General features: G+C 42.0%; 1 protein-coding gene across 1 annotated transcript in view; it reads left to right on the top strand.

The window, feature by feature from the left end:
- The window catches only part of cpne4b (copine IVb), a 383963-nt gene that overhangs the window by 15322 nt on the left and 347216 nt on the right, over positions 1 to 21425 (top strand). The window lies entirely within an intron of this gene.

Below are 21425 nucleotides of genomic sequence, written 5' to 3'. Positions count from 1 at the left end.
TGATCATTCCTCTCTCCCCTCATCAATATCATCTGTAAAAAGCTGAAGCTCACATATTGACCCCTGCCAGACTTTACTCATCAGATCCTGTCAAGCAGACAAAGGCCCGTTTATGCACACACACACACTGTTTTCTGTCAGATGGATAATCTTCAATCCAAGGTAATATGTTACCTCGTAAACCCTGAGATCCTACTTTACTCAATAACACGTCATGTGACATCTTGTCAAACACCTTCTGAAAATCCATGTATAGTGTGTCTACAGGTTTCCCTTTATCGGCAGCGCATGCACTCCTTCAAAGAACTCTAAAAAATTGGTGAAATATGATTTCCCTTTCAAAAAGGAAGGTGAGTCTTTGCAATAACACTCAGTTTTTTCTAAGGGACTGGCTGCAAGCTCCTTGATGAATGACTTTGATACCATCCCCAGCACAGAAATTAGGCTAACTGGCTTCGGCTATCTCATTTTCTGCCCCCTCTCTCAAGGGTAATTAGAAATTGCTCATTGACTTGCCTGGCTCTTGTCTCATGAAAGAATCAAAAAAAAAGATTTTGGGGTAAGTAGATTATGATTAAAATTGCCCCATGGATAGTGAATGTTATAAACAGGTTAGCGCTGACTAACATGCCAGAACAGATTCAGATCCAAATGCTGACAGAGAAAAATGGGCAAGGGATTAATTGAGACAAAAATGAGAAGAAGGACAGTGATCAAGTTTTGTGCCTGAAATAACCAAGAACTCTAAAGTGCATCAATTGAATAATTAACACAAGAAAATTATAAATTAAATTAGGAAAGCAATTTATTGCAAAATCTGATGAGTGTTTAATTCTGTCATGCGTTAATTGATGAGTCACCGCAATTTTATGCAAGTAATAACCAACTGAAATAATGTAATCTGAACTGTAAAATTAAAGACATCAGTCATTGCAGTGCAACGATGGAAGGGCAGATGAAGGCACTACTTTAGCTCTAAATTTTTAATTATTTTTTTAGAAAAATGAAAAGGACTTCAGTTTATTATTGTGCTATTAACCTCCCATTAGGAAATGGCAGAGCTTGATTGATTTGTCAGTGTGGGTACATCTGAAGTGTTCCTGCTGTCTGCTTGATCGTTTTGATTGCAACAATCATCAGATCTTTGTATCAGCTTGACCTCTTTTTATATTTTTAACTATGTTTTCACTTTAGGAGGGACACCAGATTAACTGACTGCTCAGCCCTAAGCAGGGTGGGATAGGGGAAGGTGAAAAAAACATGTAGACAGAAAGTAGCAGCTGAAAGTGTTGGACTCTTTATTTAAGGAGGGACATATTTGTAGTGAAAACAGTTCAGAGAAGGTGCACTGGGCTGATTTTTCAGATGAAAAGGCTTTGCTTTATGATGGAAGATTGAGCACTGGAACTCTAAGGACTAATGAATGGCAGGTTTTCTGTATCAGACAGAGATTAGGAGGCATTTCTTCCCTCAGAGGATCATTGATCTTTGGAGTTCAGGACCTTGGAGAGCAGTGGAAGCTGCAGGGATCGTTGAACAAGTTCAAGCCTGATTTGTTAGAGAGACCTGTGATTGAAGAGGATTGAGGGTTATGAAGAAAGTGGAGTTAAGGCCACTATTTTATCCACCATGGCCCAATTCGATGGTGGAGCTTAATTGAAATTATATTAGCATTTTTTAAATAACCCATATCTAATGGACTGCCAATCAAAAATGTTTTGTAAACCATATCATAGGCTCCCTACAGTGAGGAAGCAAACCATTTAGCCCAACAAGGCCACACTGACTCTCCGAAGAGCATCCAGCTCAGACCCATCCCTATAACCCTGCATTTCCCATGGCTAATCCATATAACCTCCACATTTTTAGACTTTGGGAAGGAACTGGAGCAACCAGAGGAAACCCACACAGATACAGGGAGAACATGCAAACTCCGCACAACTAGTTGCCCAAGGGTGAAATCAAACTCAGATGTCAGTGAGGTAGCAGTGCTAACCACGGAGCCATCCAGCCTTCAGGAGTGCTTACGTTTACTGCATTAAATCAAGATTCCCCCTTGGAACAGCAGAAGTGGAGTCTGTTTAAACTCAGCTCCAAGTTCACATGGCCTTTGAAGGTCAGGTTTCCTTCCTGCATGAATCATGCTCCCTCTCCTCTATCCCTGCTGGCATCAATCAGATTGTTTCAAAAAATTGGGACACAGCATCTGCATCCAGGTCCTACCAATATTTTTAAAACTTTGCAAAGTTTTCCGAACTCCATGAAATTCTGGCCTTTACTATTTCTGTCCATTGAGGGACCAAATGGTCTACTGCTGTTCCTGGTTTTTACATTACTAACAAAGACAGAAAGAGTACAATAGATTGTAAATGCTCCAATAGTAATGTACAAAGAAAAACAATTAGCTAGTATCATAGATTCCCACCGTATGGAAACAGGCCATTCAGCCTACCCCAACCCTCCAAAGAGTATCCAGACCCATTCCCCTACATTTCCACAGACTAATGCACCTAACATCCCTGAATGCTGGGCAATTTAGCATGGCCAATTCACCTAACCTGTACATCTTTGGATTGTGGGAGGAAACCAGAGCACCCAGAGGAAACCCACACAGGCACTGGGAGAATGTGCAAACTCCACACAGACAGTCTCCCAAGGCTGGACTTGAACCCGGGTTCCTGGCACTGTGAGGTAGCAGTGCTAACCACTGAGCCACCATGTTGTTGCTATAACTTTACGTCAGGGAGAGGAATATTTATAATGAGGAATAAGGAAACAGCAACAACATTACATCTTTATCTCTCTATCTGTACCCATCTTTTATTTTATCTGTACCCATCACTTTCTCTCTCTATCTCTAACCATCTCTGTTTCTCCATGGAAGAATAACGTACTAAGCATACAATTAAAACAGAAGTGTTAAACAATATGAATAACTATCACTGAGATGTTTGAACTGGGATTGAAAATAATCTGTTGCGCTCTGGTGCTACTATTTAGAAGTTGTTAGAAATCAGGACAGCAAAACTGCCTGGGCTCAAGAACAAATCTGACAGTCTCCCTGTTTGTGTCCCCACTGCAGAGAGACCTCTGCTGTTGCCAATTTCTCTAAGTTATGTACTGCATAAACATAAAACATTTCAAACACTGTTAGCTTTTAAGTATACCGACAGTAAGGATTTCTCTCTGTCACTGATGAGTTGGATGGTTCTAAACTGGTAACACTCACAGCTTTAGTCCCTGGTTTGTCGCTATCACAGTAATGGTGGTACTGAACACAACTGGGTTAGACAAAACCATCGCAGGACTGGTGAATACAGTTTGGATGTAAATATGTTACTGAGTTGCAATAGAGGGTGGTGATTTTACAGGCATTCTGATTCAGATGGGCTCACAGCCTACATTTAGCAGAGGCAGGCTAAGTGACACTGTGTCTGAATTATGTTGTGTTGTGCATCTGTGCATACGTTATGATTAATTGGAAGATATTCGATTTTTGTAACACCCAGTGTATGAAGTGTGACAGATATCGATTCTGATGTTTTTGTCCAATTGAGCGTCTTTAGGATTTATGAAAAGTCCACTGTTTTCGGAGCCAGAAATGTACTTGTAACATGTCGATGGTTTATTTGATGGTGCATCTAGTAGTCAGACAGCACTCATATTGGGACTGCTGGACTTTTGTTACTCAGAAGTTTGGTGGATATTTGTAGAGCATTAACAATTATAATGTGCACACTCTGGCAAAGGCACAGCAGTGCCAGTCTCACTAGATAGTCCTCCATTGAGAACCTGACTGGATTGATTCTGGGAGGGGAGTTCCTCCTGTTAGTGAATCTAGAATGAGTGGGACATCTTTAAATCATTTTCAAGATGGAAGTGGGAAGGAATATATTCTTTCAAAGCATCATTTGTGTTTTGGAAATCTCTTCCTGTGAGAGAAGTGGAGGATGGATCTTTGAGTAAGATGGATTTTTGATTTTTATGGGTTTTGTGAACAGGCAGAAAAGTGGAGTTAAGACCATGGTCAAAGCAAGTCATGATCTTGTTAAATGGTGAACTGCCTCAAGGGATAAAATGGCATGCTCTTTCTCCTGCTCCATCTTTTGGGGGAGGTGATGGCCTAGTGGTATTATCACTAGACTATTAAACCAGAAGTTCAGTGTATTCTGTGGACCCCCAGGTTCAAATCCCACCATGGTAGAGGGGAGAATTTGAATTTTTTTAAAAAAAAAGAAGAATCTGGAATAAAGAGTCTAACAATGACCATGAAATCATTGTTGACTCAGGGAAAACCCACCTGGGTCACTAACATCCCTTTGGGAAGTTACATGGTCTGGCCTACATGGGACTCCAGACCCATAACAATGGATTTGACTCTTAACTTTAGGGATGGGCAATAAATGCTTGCCTAGACAGTGAAGCCCATTTCCTGTCAGTGAATCAAAAAAAATCTTGATTGAAATCCTGAATAAATTAATTTGTCCTTCTCCTTAGTCTATTCCAAGGTTGCACTGCACCAGACTTGACTCGTTGTATCATTGGGTCAACGTTTTTTCTTTGTTGGTTGGCAAGACTTTGATCTGGGATATTGAGGGTAAGAATCTGTTTGGTCATTCAGGGAGTGCTGCTGATCTTTGAACAACTTTGTAGCAACAAGGGACCCTCTGGCTAAAAATATATATGAGCATAAAGAATTGGATGTTTTAGGTTTCTGTCAGCTTATGTCTAAACTTAATTCACCACACTTGAAAAAAAATACTTCATTTAGACCTGGCAGTACAAAGTAGAAACATTTATTAAATTGGGTTATATTGCATTATTATTGATTCAACTTTCATCTCAGAATGATTTTGCAGGAAGTCTTGAGTTCTAAAAACCAATATAAGACCACAAATTCTTAAATGATCCCCCAGGAGTTGATTCTGGATGTTGCTTTTCTGCTTTTGAACAAATTGAGTAAAGACCAGGGAAACGTAGATGCAGGGAATGTGGGAATATTACTATTATCATACTTAACTTTCTCAAGGGTGTAGAAAATATTTATGAGAATTGTTCGAGGACTGGACAACATCAGTTACACAAACAGGATGGTGAATCTGATACTGTCGTCCTCGAAAGAGATTGAGAGGAGAACTGATAGAGATATTTGAGATAGTAAAGGTTCTGGATGGAGAGCTAGGGGATGCTGCTGCCATTGCTGGAGGTGTTGAGAACCAGCGAGAACAGGTTTGAGGCAAAAGGAGCAATAGGCACATGATGAGAAACCTTTTTCTTTTATACAGCAAGCAGAAGGCATTGACTGAGAATGTGCTTGGATGTAGATTCGTACATGGCCTTCCCTTTGAAAGGAGTGAACATTTGCAGGGGGTATGGCAGAGGACTGGGACACATTGAATAGTTCTTGCAAACAGCCAGCATGGAATCAAGGGGTCAAATGGCCTCTTTCTATGCCGTAACCGTTCTACAATCTGATGTTGTGCATCATAGCATGGCCTATAATTAATGCATTCTTAGATCTCAATGATGAGCAATAGTGGGTTGGTGAGAGATGGTGATTATTGTGTTAACCTAATTGTAATTAGGGAGCGTATGAATGCAAATCACCTTTCACGTAAAAACAATAAATAGGGATAGTTTAGAACCTTTTTTGGAAAGGAAATAGTCAAAGGTGGAACTTATGTACAAGAGAACACTTAATAGTATGTTGAATGCACCACAGAGTTCTCCGTTTTAGTACAGAGCTTGATGGAAGCGCTGCTGAAATCAAGCAGTGACTGGGTTCCTGTGATACAATCGTAGTGTCCGTACCTCTGGACCAGAAAAGTTGGGAGTTCAAGTTCTACCTGCCCCAGAGGCGTGCCATAAAATGTTCAAATGATACTTTATTCTTTTGAAAAGGAAAGATTACAAAGCATCTGGAGACCTCTACACAAGGCATTTATTGCTGTGCTCTCCGGTGCCTGTTTGTGAAAAGTCTTTAAGAAAATCAAATGGAGTTGCATTTTCTGAACTTTCGAAGCAGTTATGGGAGACGTTCATAAGATACACTGCAGGAATTCGGGATCCAGCCAAGATTTGGCAGTTGAGCACGTATCTGACAGGATCAGGTTTAGCTCAGTGCTGTGGTTTGGACGGAAGATGTTTAAGGGTCTTGAGATTGAGTCATGTTGCACAGGATAATTAGTGGGGTGGGAGTTGGAATAACTCCCAACTGAGTGGCGCTTTCTAAAGAAAAGGCTTCCAGGGGCAGAGTTGCTGTCATGGTGAACTGAAGCTAGTCTTTCTTCTGTTCCAGTTTGATTTTGCAGACAGAAGATTAGGTTTTTGACCAAATGTCCCATGAGTAGAGTGTGCTAGTCAGTCTGTCTGTCTGGCTGCAGAGACACCATCAGCCTCGTAAACTGCAGCTCAATTAGTGAAGGAGGATGAATTCTAATTATTCATGATATCAGAGAATTATGTCACAGAGTGGTCCCAACGTGAGTGGAGAGCCTTAAGTTTATCGTGTCCTTGTCTGCAAAAACAACTCAGCCGGTTCTCCTTCCCTGTCTTTTCCTTATAGCTCTGCAAGTCTTTCCTCTTCTAATCAGTTCCTTTCGAAGGCTACGTTTGAATCTGTCTCACCTTTGTCCTCAGGTGCTGCATTCCAAATCCTGATCTCTTGCTGTTGAAACCCAAAGAACATTTTCTCATGCCACTGATTGCTGTTTTTGTCAATACATGACCACAATTTGATGTCCCCTGATTCTCAATCCTTCACCAATGGGGCTGTTTCTATTGGACTCTGTGTGGGTTGTTGACAAACAGGACACGCAGTCAAGATTCTATTTGTCCAAACTAGAAAAAGACAGAGTTAGAAGAGGGTTTACGCAAGTCTTTTTAAAAATTTGTTGATGGAATGTGGGCATTACCGGCTGGGCTTTTATTGCCCATCGCGCAGGATAATCAACATCAACCCACAATGCCTTGGGGCTGTAGTCATGTGTACTAAGGGATGTTCGTGAACCAGATGGGAATTTTAACAACCACCACCAACAATCAGTACATGGTCATCATCAGACCACTGTTCGTATTGGATTCAAATTTGTCCCATGTCTCAAAACATTAGCCTGGGGTGTTAGAGTCCTAGTCCACTGACATTGTCACTACACTATTAACTCCCCATATAACAGTAGGGTAAGTGGGAGAGGGGAGGAAGAACAATAGGTCAATTGCAGGATGCATAAATGATAAAAGGGATGATGGTAACAGATCAAGTGAAGAATCAGAAGAAACATCCATAATGGCCAGTTGTTTCTACAAAAACAAGAGGCAATGGTTGATGACCTGCATGTGATGTGAATATTTCCAGTTGTTCAGGGAAATAAGGATCAAATTTAATGTTGGGGAGACAGTGAACAGGAGCAGCATTTTTATACAGGGAGGAGTGAGGCTCCTGGAGTTCGACACTGAAACAGAGACCATATAAATGGTTGAGAGAGACATGAGTAGATAGTTGAAGGAAGGTGGGGACTGAGACATGAATATGGGAACAGTTTGAAAGGACCGAATTCAACTTCTCAGACGGGTGGGAAACAGAGTTAAATAGCAGTATAGCTGTGTTTTTAGATTGTAATCTTTAAGAGAATCACAAGTGAATCTCATCACACTTATTTATGAAAAATATGAGGAAATATATACAATTTGTGAAAACTAGATTTTTATTTGTTTTAAGGTCCAGCACTTCTGATGTTGGTGAAAGTAATTGAGCTGCTGGTTGTACGAAAGCACACATTATAAATAGCTGGGTAAGATCAGCGTATACAGTTTCATTAATGTATGAATTGCAGCTTTAGCAGGGTGAACAGTAGAAGTACAGAAGGACCTTGATGCCTGTGATGTGGTCTGAATGCAACTAGCATGTGCAATATACACAAGAGTGTGGAAATTAGCAGCAGACCAACTTGGCTCCCGCAGGCTGAAAGGGATGAAACGAGAGGAAAGAAGGAACATTGACAATTTAATGTGTGTCTTGTGATACAGGTACGGTCTGATTTTTCAGATCATCATCGACCACTGCCCAGTGGTATACATTAAATGCTGGACAGATATTTGAAAAATATACATCGACAAAGTCATGAAAAATAAGTGGGTTAGAGCTTTGTTGAGATATGTGCACTTTCCTCCGTACTTTATAATACATGAGGTTTGGGATTAATTCTTTTCTATTGAATATCTTGCAAATCAGAATTATTGAAAATGCAAATGATCCTGGGTACCGCCAGACCACAACGGTCACCATTTTCTATGGATGTTAGAAAGGAATTTAGGATTTCTCAATTCTCACTGTTGGAAAGTAATTTAGTGTCGATAAATTTCTCAGCTATAGAGATTGTGCCTTTTTTTTAAAGAAAGAAAAGCTTCCAGTAGCAAAAGAGGTCAACACAGATTACTGTGGGTATTCCCATGAGTTGTGCTAATGAGTGCAAAACAAATAACTGCGATAAAATGTGTCTTTTTTTTCAGTGAGAATTAAGTTTTGTGCCACCAAGTGATAAGTGTAAAGCAGACGCAGATAGCAGAAAGTTGTAAATCAATATTAGGATATTGGTGGGCACACTGGGCAACTAGTTTCTATCACTGTTAATACTGATGCAATTTTCTTGAGCTCTCTCTGGTGTCAGAGAGATTTGATGAGGATAATGTGGTTGATGTGGTGTGCGTGGACTTCCAAAAGCATTTGAATCAACATCATATAACAGGAGAAAGCGAGGACTGCAGTTACTGGAGAGTCAGAGAAGAGAGTGTGATGCTGGAAAAGCACAGCAGGTCAGGCAGCGTCCAAGGAGCAGGAGAGTGGATGTTTTGGGCATAATCCCTTCAACAGGAAAGATGATGGGCTTATGTCCGAAACATCGATTCTCCTGCTCCTCAGATGCTGCCTGAGCTGCTGTGCTTTTTCAGTGCTATGCTTTCCAGCATCATATAACAGACTATTGAACAAAGTTAGGGCTCATGGAATAAAAAGGACATGACCAAGATGGATACTAAAATCGACTGAGTGACAGGTAATGGAGAGTAGTGGTTTGTAAATTCTTTCATGGGATGTAGACATCACTGGCAAAACCAGCATTTGCCACCCTTTTCAATTTTCATTTGAACTGAGTAACTTGTTGGACCTTTTGGGAGGGGAGCTGAGAGCCAACCAAATTACTGTGGGTCTGGAGTCACATGTGTAACATGGGAAAGTTGTTTCCATGCTGTAGACCCCTATGATTCTATGTCGGCCAGACCAGGTATGAATTTCTTTCCTTAAAGAATATTGGTGAATCAGATTTATTTATAACCTGAAAACTGGCAATAGTCTCAAGGACACCATCACTGGGACCAGTTTACAATTCCAGATTTTGTTAATGAAATGAATGTAAGTTCCAATCACTGCCACAACGGGATTTGAAGTCACATCCTGAAAGCCTTGACCTCAGGATTACTGAGCCAGTGAAATTTCCATGGTGCCACTATCTTGCCTCATAGAGGAGATTCTTGGAATCTGTGAGGAGGATAGAGGTAAACTTCAACAGGTGAAATGAGCGGGCAAGTGTTGGTAAAATTTAATTTGGAGTCATGTGATTTGATTCATTTTGGTGTGAAGTTAATATAAAATAAAAGGTACAATTTGAAAGGGGGTATATGAGCAGTGAGACCAAGGGGTTTGTGTGTGCCATCATTGGAGAAGGGCAGGTTGAAGCAGCAGGTAGTGAAACATTCTGAGATCCTCCTCAGCTTTATATCCCGGGCCTGGAGATCAGAGTCAAAGACTGTGGTGCTGGAAGAATACAGTCAGTTCAGCAGCATCTGAGGAGCAGGAGAGTCGACCTTTTGGGAGTGAGGCTTGTGGGCCGGGGGGAGCTGACAGATAAATGGGAAGGGGGGTGGGGCTGGGAGGAAGGTAGCTGGGAATGCAATAGGTAGATGAAGGTGATAGGTGGAACAAGTTGCAGCACCAGAAAAGAAGGCAGAGGAATGGGACTGGATGAATTGCTCTTGCTAGCCCAGATAGGTTGGGCTGAATGGCCTCTTCCTGTGGTGCAATGATCCTGGGATTGTAAATAAATCTGGAATAAAAATCTTGCGTCAGCAATGGGGACCTACATCCCATGAATGAGGAAACAGCCACAATGGAATCTTGTGTAAAATGAAGACATAAATATTATATGAAACTGCTAAGATGCATGAAGCCGGTGAATTACTTTCCAAAACGTTTTGTTGATGTCCACAATTTCTAAACTAAAACAATTGTTTTTTTTTTATCGGCTCCTGATTGAACAGAGTGAACTAACATTGACTAATTTGTTTATTGCAATGTTGATTTTTTTTATTGACGGTAATAACTGCAATGGAAGAACTGGGAGGAATATAAATGACTCATTTACAATCTCATCCATATTAGAGTCATAGAGAATGGAAACTGACCCTTCAGTCCAACTTGTCCATGCTGACCACCATATCCTAAACTGATTTAGTCCCATTTGCCAGCATTTGGCCCATATCCCTCTAAACTTCTTCAAAGAACTCAATCAAGTTAGTGAGACACGATTTCCCACAGCCATGTTGACTATCCGTAATCAGTTCCTGCCTTTCCAAATACATGTAAATCCTGTCCCTCAAGATTTTGTCCAACAACTTGCCCACTACTGACATCAGGCTCATTGGCCTATAGTTGCCTGGCTTTTCCTTAACCACTTTTCTTAAATAGTGGCACTACATTAGCCAACCATCACTGTTCTGACACCTCCCCTGTGCCTATTAATGATACAGGTACCTCAGCAAGGGAACCAGCTATCTCTTCCCTTGCTTCCCACAACATTCTGGGATACACTTGATCAGGTCCCAGATATTTATCTACCTTAATGCGTTTTAAGATGTCCAGCAGCTCCTGTTCTGTAGTATGGGCACTTTTCAAAACATCACTATTTATTTCCCCAAGTTCTCGAGCTTCCATCTCCTCTCCACAGTAAATACTGACACAAAATAATTGTTTAGTATCTCCCCATCTCCAGTGGTCCCACACATAGACAGTCTTGTTGATCTTTAAGGTGCCCTATTCTCTCCCTAGTTACTCTTTTTCCCCTTAATGTATCTATTTGTAGAATCCTTTTGGATTCGCCTTAACCTTATTTGCCAAAACTATCTCATTCTCCCTTTTTGCCCTCCTGATTTCCCCCTTAAGTATATTCCTACAGCCCTTATACTCTTCTAGGGATTCACTCGATTTCTGCTGTCTATATCTGTCATATGTTTTATTTTTCTTGACCAGAGTCTCAATTTCTCTAGTCATCCAGCATTCCCTACACCTCCCAGCCTTGCCCTTCACTAGGTGTCTTGCCCCCAGGTTGGGGGATTTTAAGACTAGGGGCATTTTTTTAAGGTGAGAGGAGAGAGGTTTGAAAAAGACAATATTTTACACAGAGGGTGGTTCGTGTGTGAAGGAAACATCCTTAGGAAGTGGTGGATCGGGGCACAGTTGCAATGTTTAAAAGACAGTTAGCTGAATAGAAAATGCTGAGAGGGATATGGGCCGGGTGCAGGCAGGTGGGACTAGTTTAGTTTGGGATTATGGTCGGCATGGGCTAGTTGGACCGAAGGGTCTGTTTCTGGCTGTAAGACTCTGACTTTCTGACTGAGGACGCTACTATTGTGGTTAATACTTAAATGCTCTCTGAAATGGTCAGGTCAGTCTTGAGCAACATTTGCGAGTGCTGTCAGCAATGCCCACATCCCACAAAGTGTACATCATCCAACATTATAACTGCTTGTCCTAGTTTTTCCATCCCGTCTTCCGCACTGTCTGTTACAATTCATATCAGTGGTCAGGTGCCTTGCTGCTTTGTTTTGTGTTTGATGCATTCGGAAGTTGTTCTTGAAGCTTTGTTTTAGGCCCCGTCTTTTGAGGTGATCTCGCTGTGTTTCCAAAACGTGACACAAGAGATCTTCTCATGCCTGTTGTGACGGGGAAAGAACCTTTTAGATTATCCATAATCTGCATAAAAGACTCAAAATTCAAAGTAACAAGATTGCAGAATGAACAATGGAGAATGGGACTGTACTGGGCACCCTTCTCAAAAAGCTAGCAGAGTCATGGCAGGCCAGAAAGCCACAGTTTGTAATTTCTTGCTGTTTTTCTTTTCCCTTTTAACTATTTTATTTAACCTTTAACTCCTTTTGCTTCTCTCTTTCCTTTCACTCTCTATTTCTTGTCTACTTCTCTCCAGCCTCATCTTTCCAACAATATGCGTTGCCATAATTCTAAATATACAAATTTCAAAGTCTGAAATTACCACTGGCCAGCCAAAGATTACTGATCCATAGAGTGATCCATATACTGATCCATAGGGTACTCTGGAGTGTTACTTAGTGATGTAAAATTGGGAAGGTAAGTCATAGGACACTAATATGTGGCTGAAATATAATTGAAGCTAAATTGGAGCACTTAGCCCTGAAATGACTATTGCAAAATTAAGATTGAATAATGTTAACCAGTCCTGAAAATAAAATGAACAACAACTGACATATTTCACAAAATATGTGGGTCTGTACTCGATGGAGTTTAGAAGGATGAGGGGGGGATCTAATTGAAACGAACAACATATTGAATTACCTGGACAGAGTGGATGTTGAGAAGATGTATCCATTGGTAGGAGAGACTAGGACCCGAGGGCACAATCTTAGAGTAAAAGGAAGACATTTTAAAACAGAGATAAGGAGAAACTTCTTCAGCCAGAGAGTGGGGAATCTGTGGAATTCACTGCCACAGAAGGTGGAGACCAGGTCATTTATTTAAGACAGAAATAGGTAGGTTCTTGATTGTCAAGGGGATCAAGGGTTACGGGGAGAAAGTGGGAGAATGGGATTGAGAAACTGATCGGTCATGATTGATTGGGGTGGAGCAGACTCGATGGGCTGAATGGGCTCTATTCTGCTCCTATGTCTTATAGTCTTATGTATTACACAAATTACAAGACTTTTCATATTGAAATAGTATTGAAACAAAGTACAATTTGGAAAGGATAGTTATGGTGCAAATCAAGATTTGAGAAATCTAAGATTGAAGAATTAACCCTTTTAAAAATAACTTTGAGTGAACCACTGAACATTTTATTACAAACTGCTTCTAATCACTGTTCTGTTCAATTGTTCAGTGTTTGATTATGTGTGTCTATTTACTATTGATGTTCACTGTGTTTGATTGGCTGTGTGTGTCTGGGTGTGAACTGAAGGCCAAGTGATCCAATCAGATGAAAAAGGTGGAAGGTAGAACTGATGTAGGTTTGCTCGCTGAGCTGGAAGGTTCATTTCCAGATGTTTCGTCACCCTACTAGGTAACATCATCAGTGAGCCTCGGGCGAAGCAATGCTGAAAATTCCTGCTTTCTATTTATATGTTAGGGTTTCTTTGGGTTGGTGATGTCATTTCCTATGGTGATGTCACTTCCTGTTCCTTTTCTCAGGGGGTGGTAGATGGGCTCTAACTCGATGTGTTTGTTGATAGAGTTCCGGTTGGAATGCCATGCTTCTAGGAATTCTCATGCGTGTCTTTGTTTGGCTTGTCGTAGGATGGATGTGTTGTCCCAGTCGAAGTGGTGTCCTTTCTTATCTTTATGTGAGGATACTAGTGAGAGAGGGTCATGTTGTTTTGTGGCTAGTTGATGTTCATGTATCCTGGTGGATAGTTTTCTGCCTGTTTGTCCAATGTAGTGTTTGTTACAGTTCTTGCATGGTATAAAACTAGCCACCAATATACATGAACACCAACTATCCACAAAAAGATGTGACCCTCTCTCACTAGTATCCTCACATACGGATGAGGAAGGACACCACTTTGACTGGGACAACATATCCATCCTAGGAAAAGCCAAGCAAAGACACGCACGAGAATTCCTAGAAGCATGGCATTCCAGCCGGAACTCTATCAACAAACACATCAAGTTAGAGCCCATCTACCACCCCCTGAGAAAAGGAACAGAAAGTGACTTCCTCACAGGAAATAACATCACCACAGGAAATGACATCACCAACCCAAAGAAATCCAAACATATAAATAGAAAGCAGGAATGTTCAGCAGTGCTTCGCCTGAGGCCCTCTGAAGATGTTACCTAGTAAGGTAACAAAACGTCTGGAAATGAACTTTCCAGATCAGCGAGCAAACCTACATCCAAAACCTCAACCTGAGCTACAAATCTTCTCAAAACTTGCTAAGGTAGAACTGAATTGTGGAACAGACATCCTAAAGTAGTGAGAATTGTTACACACATTGCAATTATCTCTGCATCGATCTGAGATATAAGATATACAGCGATCACCAGATGGACAGCAATGCTCCAAGGAGGTATCTCACCAGCACCCTTTCAGGGCAATTAGGGATGGACAATAAAACTAACGGTTTGATAAACATTCATATTCCATGAAAAATGAATAATTAAAAGCCACTCCATGTTATTTCAGAATTGTAATCTTTTAAAAACTTCATTTATTCATTAATTGAAGGCTAATTTTCAATTTTTAATCATCTAATGAAAATTGGCACCAGGGTTTGAGACTATCCCACCTAGTTACTCTTCTATCTCCCTTCTTCCATTTCCCAGCCTGGCAAACCTTCTTCAAGAGTCTCCTCTGCCCTACCATTGAATCCAAGTCTCTCTCTCTAGATTTGTTTTAACCATCCTCCCTCTGAGTCCACCTTGTGCATTAGGCTTCCTCGTTGTCCACTTTCATTCAGTTCTGTCATCTGTTTGTAGTTTCCCTCCCAGCGAGCATTGTAATTGGTTTTCTGCTTAACTTGAAACTGTCATGGCAACACTCTTACTGCAACTTCACAACAAAAGAATGATGCCCTTCATTGCCTCTGGTCCTTGTGAACTATCTCTCCTCCAGCTACCTTTCACCACCAGCATCTTGGAATATATTGTTGTTTCTCTTTCCTGAAACACCAGGCATGAATCTTGCTCAGTTTCTGAACCTGCCACAAGGCAGATCCTGAAGCAAAATCATGTTGCAACCTCGACTGTTTTCCCTGGAGCATCGAGGCTGAGGGGGTGATGTTGTAGAGGTTTATAAAATCATGACGGGCATGGATAGGGTGAATTCCTAAAGTCTTTTTCCTTAGGGTAGGGGAGTCCAAAACTAAGGGCATAGGTTTAAGGCGAGAAGGGAAAGATTTAAAAGGGACCTGATGGGCAACTTTTTCACACAGAGGGTGTATGGAATGAGTGAGTGACGGAGGCTGGTATAATTACGATGTTTTAAAGGAATCTGGATGGGTGTATGAATAGGAAGAGTTTAGAGGGATTTGGGCCAAGTGCTGGCAAATGGGACTTGATTAGTTTAGGATATTGGTCGGCAGGGATGAGTTGGATTGAAGGATCTGTTTCCGTGATGTACATCTCTATAAATCTTTGAATTTGCAGCACTGTCTCAGCTTATCATTCCAAACCTGTCTGTAGCTTTTCACATGGTCAACTGCAACATTCTCCTCCAACGTTTTTGAATAATTTTTCAGCTCAGTGTCACTTATCTCCACGTGTGTCTGTCCAATTATGTTCATGACAACACATACAATGGAAAACTAAAAGAACTGCAGGTGCTGGAAATCAGAAACATAAATGGCTGGAAAATCTCAGCGGGTCTGGCAGTATCTGCGAAGGGAAGGCAGAGTTAATGTTTAAGGTCCCTTCTTCATAACAACTCTAGCAAAAGCTTTCTTCTCACCCCGACCCTCTGCGGTCTCCCTCCATGGCTCCTCCTCATTGATGTGCTACCCTCAAGGGCATCAACTGAATGATGTGGTATCGAGAGTGTGGTGCTGGAAAAGCACAGCAGGTCAGGCAGCATCTGAGGAGCAGGAGAATGAGCCACATTCCAGATGAAGGGCTCTTGCCTGAAACGTTGATTCTCCTGCTCCTTGGATACTGCCTGACCTGTGCTTTTCCAGCACCACACTCTCGACTCTGATCTCCACCATCTGCAGTCCTCACTTTCTCCTGAATGATATGGAGGTCTACCTTCAACACACTCACTACTGATACACAGCTCCACTGCCTCATAGCCATCATGTTGACAGACTGATTCTCTGATATCCAGGCCCGGAATATCCACAATTACATCCAGTGATGTATTGAAAACACAGAGTGGGCCATTCAGCCCACTCAAACTCATTCACAATGAGAACAATCTCATTGTCTCCAGTTCTCATCACAAAGCCTTACTTCTTGTTCATGACTTCACCTCTTCTTCTGTCTCGCTATCTCACCAAAGTATTTGGTCCCAAGCTGAGCTCCTAGTGCCATGTGCTATCCACCAGAAAGACCCCCACTGTATCCTGACTTCCCTCTACTGTTGTCTCCACCAGTTTATAATCAGTTTCTTCTTTTGGCAGTTCATGTAGATGGACAATTTTGAATGAAACGTCACGCCTTCAGATTTCTGCAATGTTCAAGGAATCCTTCAATTTCTGGAGGAACTTAGAACATTGACCATTACAGCGCAGTACAGGCCCTTTGGCCCTCGATGTTGCACCGACCTGTGAAACCAATCTGAAGCCAATCAAACTACACTATTCCATTAGCAGCCATATTTTTATCCAATGGCCGTTTAAATGCCCTTAAAGTTGGCGAGTCTACCACTGTTGTAGGCAGGGCATTCCATGACCTGACTACTCTGATTAAAGGACCTACCTCTGACATCTGTCCTATATCTCTCACCCCTCAATTTAAAGCTATGTCCCTTCATGCTATTCAGGAATTCAGGCTCAGCAGGGTTATAGTGATGGGAAGCGTTCTCAAGCACGTTTGATGAATAGGCTTCGGTCAAAGATGTTGAAACACCAATTAACAAGAGGGGAAAGAAAGCAATGTGTCCCAGAAGTCTTGCTGCACGTCACCAAAGGACCTGGTGCAGATGGAATTGCAGTTTGCAGGGAACCCCAGGTTAGAGATCGCCTTTGGTTTACGTGGGAAGCACTTTGTGTTATTCAGTTTCACTCGTGCACAGGCTGTGCATTGTCACTGACTGCAGCACAGCTTGGGAAATGTTACAGATATGAAAATGTGTTGCTGGAAAAGCGCAGCAGGTCAGGCATCATCTAAGGAGCAGGAGAATCGACGTTTCGGGCATGAGCCCTTCTTCAGGAATCAGGCTCATGCCCGAAACGTCGATTCTCCTGCTCCTTGGATGCTGCCTGACCTGCTGCGATTTTCCAGCAACACATTTTCAGCTCTGATCTCTAGCATCTGCAGTACTCACTTTCTCCTCGAAAATGTTACAGATAGTCGTGGAAATTAGGAAATAGAACATAGTCCCTTCCGCCCCGTGAGCCTGCCTCCAACATTGTAAATCACAGTGGATTAGCCACTCAGTACCATTGTCCTATGCAGTCTCCAAATCTCGGATATCATTACTAGCTGGAAATCTATCGATTTCTATCATGAATCTACTCAATGATTGAGCTTCGACAGATCATAAGACCATACATTGTGTGAGCAGATGTAGGCCATTTGGCCCATTGAGTATACTTGACCTTTCAATGTGATTGTGTCTGATCTGATAAGCTGCAACTCCACTTTCTTGCTTTTCCCTATAAACTGATTGAAAATCTGTCCACCTTAGACTTGAACTTACTTAATGACCCAGCCTTGACAGCTCCCTGTGGCAAAGAATTCCACACATTCACTCCCCTCTCAGAGGAGAAACTCCTCCTCAGATCTGTCTTAATTGGGCAATAGCTTAACTCTGAGAGCACAAAGTGTTCCAGCTGGGGTCTGACTAACTCCTGCACAGTCAAAGCAAGACTTTCCCACTCCCGGTTAACACACTGGAATTATTGGATCAAATCCCATCAGAACCATTCAAATGATAAATCTGGAATTCAAAGCTAACCTCAGTATTAAGCTATTATCCATTATCCAAAGAACTTAATGAGTTCACTAATATCCTTCAGGAATGGAAATCTGCCATTTTTAAAAGGGTGGCACAGTGGTTAGCACTGCTGCCTCACAGCGCCAGAGACCCGGGTTCAATTCCCGCCTCAGGCCATTGTCTGTGTGGAGTTTGCACATTCTCCCTGTGTCTGCGTGGGTTTCCTCCAGGTGCTCCGGTTTCCTCCCACAGTCCAAAAAAAAAAATATGCAGGTTAGGTGAATTGGCCATGGTAAGTTGCACATAGTGTTAGGTGAAAGGGTAAGTGTAGGGGGGTTGCTCTCCGGAGGGTCAGTGTGGGTCGAAGGGCCTGTTTCCACACTGTAGGTAATCTAATCTAATCCCTTTCTGTATTGACATTTTCCAAACTCTTTGCATTTAAGAAATATTCTGCACACCTGTTTATCCTGCCAATGTGGTTAACCTGCTTCTTTCCCATTCCCGAGGTCTGTACAAAAACTGCTGAAGCCAGTATCCTCACATCACATATTCTGGCTTAACTTTGTATCATCTGTACATTTGGAGATGTTACATTTGCTCCCCATGTCCAAATCATTGCTAAATATTGTGACCAGCATTAATATTTTCGAAGCAGCCTCCTGTGGATGACTTCTGAAAATGTTAGGGTACTTGAAACACAGATGGCGGTCTCAGCAGCAGATTTAAAAGGGATCTGCGGGGCAACGTTTTTACACAAAGGGTGGTGCGTGTATGGAATGAGCTGCCAGAGGAGGCAGTGGAGGCTGGTACAACTACAACATAAAAAGGGTATATGAACAGGAAGTGTTTAGTGGGATATGGGCCAAATGTTGGCAAATGGGAGTAGATTCGTTTCGGATATCTGGTTAGCTTGGACGAATTGGACCAAAGGGCCTGTTTCCATGCTGTATAACTCTACAACTCTTTGAGCTGAGATGATGCAAATAAATTGTATCTAAGCAATAAATATCAGTCTGAACAAACCTCACCATCAACTACATGCCAACAATGTCTGTTTGCCAAGCTGTCAGTCTCCAGTTAAATGTCCAGAATGCATGAGTTCTCTATATCACATGCCCCATGCCACTGTGATAATAATGTAGGGTACAAAGAACAAAGAAAATTACAGCACAGGAACAGACCCTTTGGCCCTCCAAGCCTGCGCCGATCCAGATCCTCTATCTAAACCTGCCTCCTATTTTCTAAGGATCCCTCTGCTCCCTGCCCATTCATGCATCTGTCTAGATACATCTTAAATGAAGCTATTGTGCCCACCTCTACCACCTCCCCCGGCCATGCGTTCCAGGCACCTACCACTCTTTGCATAAAGAAATTTCCACGCATGTCTCCCATAAACCTTTCCCTTCTCACCTTGAACTCGTGACCCCTAATGATTGAATCCCCCACTCTGGGGAAAAAGCTTCTTGCTATCCACCCTCTTATGATTTTGTAGACCTCAATCAAGTCCCCCCTCAACCTCCATCTTTCTAATGAAAATAATCCTAATCTACTCAACCTCTCTTCATAGCTAGCACTCTCCATACCAGACAACATCCTGGTGAATCTCCTCTGCACCCTCTACAAAGCATCCACATCCTTTTGGTAATGTGGTGACCAGAACTGTACATAGTATTCCAAATATGGCCAAACCAAAGTCCTATACAACTGTAACGTGACCTGCCAACCCTTGTACTCAATACCCTGTCCGATGAAGGAAAGCATGCCATATGACCACTCCATCAACCTGCATTACCACCTTCAGGGAACATTGGACCTGAACATCAAGATCTCTCTGTACATCAATTTTCCCCAGGGCTTTTCCATTTACTATATAGTTTGCTCTTGAATTGGATCTTCCAAAATGCATCACCTCACATTTGCCCAGATTAAACTCCATCTGCCATTTCTCTGCCCAACTCTCCAATCTATTGATATTCTGCTGCATTCTTTGACAGTCCCCTTTAATATCTGCTACTCCACAAATCTTAGTGTCATCTGCAAACTTGCTAATCAGACCACCTATACCTTCCTCCAGATCATTTATGTATCCATGTCCCAACATGGATCCTTGTGGAACACCACTGGTCACAGTTCTCCATTTTGGGAAACTCCCTTCCACTACTACCCTCTGTCTCCTGTTACCCAGCCAGTTCTCTATCCATCTAGCTAATACACCCTGGACTCCATGCGACTTCACTTTCTCCATCAGCCTACCATGGGGAACCTTATCAAACGCCTTACTGAAGTCCATGTAGATGACATCTACAGCCCTTCCCTCACCAATCAACTTTGTCACTTCCTCAAAGAATTCTATTGGTAAGACATGACCTTCCCTGCACAAAACCATGATGCCTATCACTGATAAGTCCATTTTCTTCCAAATGGAAATAGATCCTATCCTTCAGTTTCTTCCCCAGCAGCTTCCCTACCACTGACATCAGGCCCACTGGTCTATAATTACCAGGATTTTCTCTGCTACCATTCTTAAATAAGGGGACAACATTAGCAATTATCCAGTCCTCTGGGACTTCACCCATGTTCAAGGATGCTCTCTCGTTTCCCTCAGTAACCTGGGATAGATCCCAACCAGACCTGGGGACTTGGCCGCCTTAATGCCTTTTCGAATACCCAACATTTCCTCCCTTCTTATGCTGACTTGACCTAGAGTAATCAAACATCCATTCCTAACCACAACATCCGTCGTGCCCCTCTCCTCGGTGAATACCGATGTAAAATACTCATTAAGAATCTCACCCATTTTCTCTGACTCCATGCATAACTTTCCACTTTTGTCCTTGAGTGGGCCAACCCTTTCTCTAATTACCCTCTTGCTCCTTATATATGAATAACGGCTTTGAGATTTTCCTTAACCCTGTTTGATAAAGATATCTCATGACCCCTTTTTGCCCTCTTAATTCCTCATTTCAGATTGGTCCTACTTTCCCAATATTTTTCCAAAGCTTTGTCTGTTTTCAGTCATCTAGACCTAAGTATGCTTCCTTTTTCCTCTTAGCTCGTCTCACAATTTCACCAGTCATCCATGGTTCCCTAATCTTGCCATTTCTGTCCCTCGTTTTCAGAAACATATATCTCTTGAACTCTAATCAATCTCTGTTTCAAAGCCTCCCACATATCAAATGTGGATTTACCTTCAAACAGCTGCTCTCTATCCATATTCCCCAGCTCTTGCTGAATTTTGCTATAGTTGGCCTTCCCCCAAATGAGCACTCTTCCTTTAGGACCACTCTTGTCTTTGCCAATGAATATTCTAAAACTTACGGAAATGTGATCACTATTCCCAAAGTAATCTCCTACTGAAGCTTCAGCCACCTGGCTGGGCTCATTCCCCAACACCAGGTCCAGTATGGTCCCTTCCTGAGTTGGAGTATTTACATACTGCTCTAGAAAACCCTCCTGGATGCTCCTTACAAATTCTGCTCCAGCTAGACCTCTAACACAAAGTGAATCTCAGTCAGTGTTGGGAAAATTAAAATC

This window comes from Chiloscyllium plagiosum, unplaced genomic scaffold (assembly GCF_037043375.1).
Source record: "Chiloscyllium plagiosum isolate Xiang-an unplaced genomic scaffold, Cpla_swu_hap1 HiC_scaffold_34, whole genome shotgun sequence".
In the NCBI taxonomy this organism is placed as follows: Eukaryota; Metazoa; Chordata; class Chondrichthyes; order Orectolobiformes; family Hemiscylliidae; genus Chiloscyllium; species Chiloscyllium plagiosum.
The sequence above is the reverse complement of the archived record's forward strand: the minus strand, read 5'-3'. Positions and strand labels throughout refer to the sequence as shown.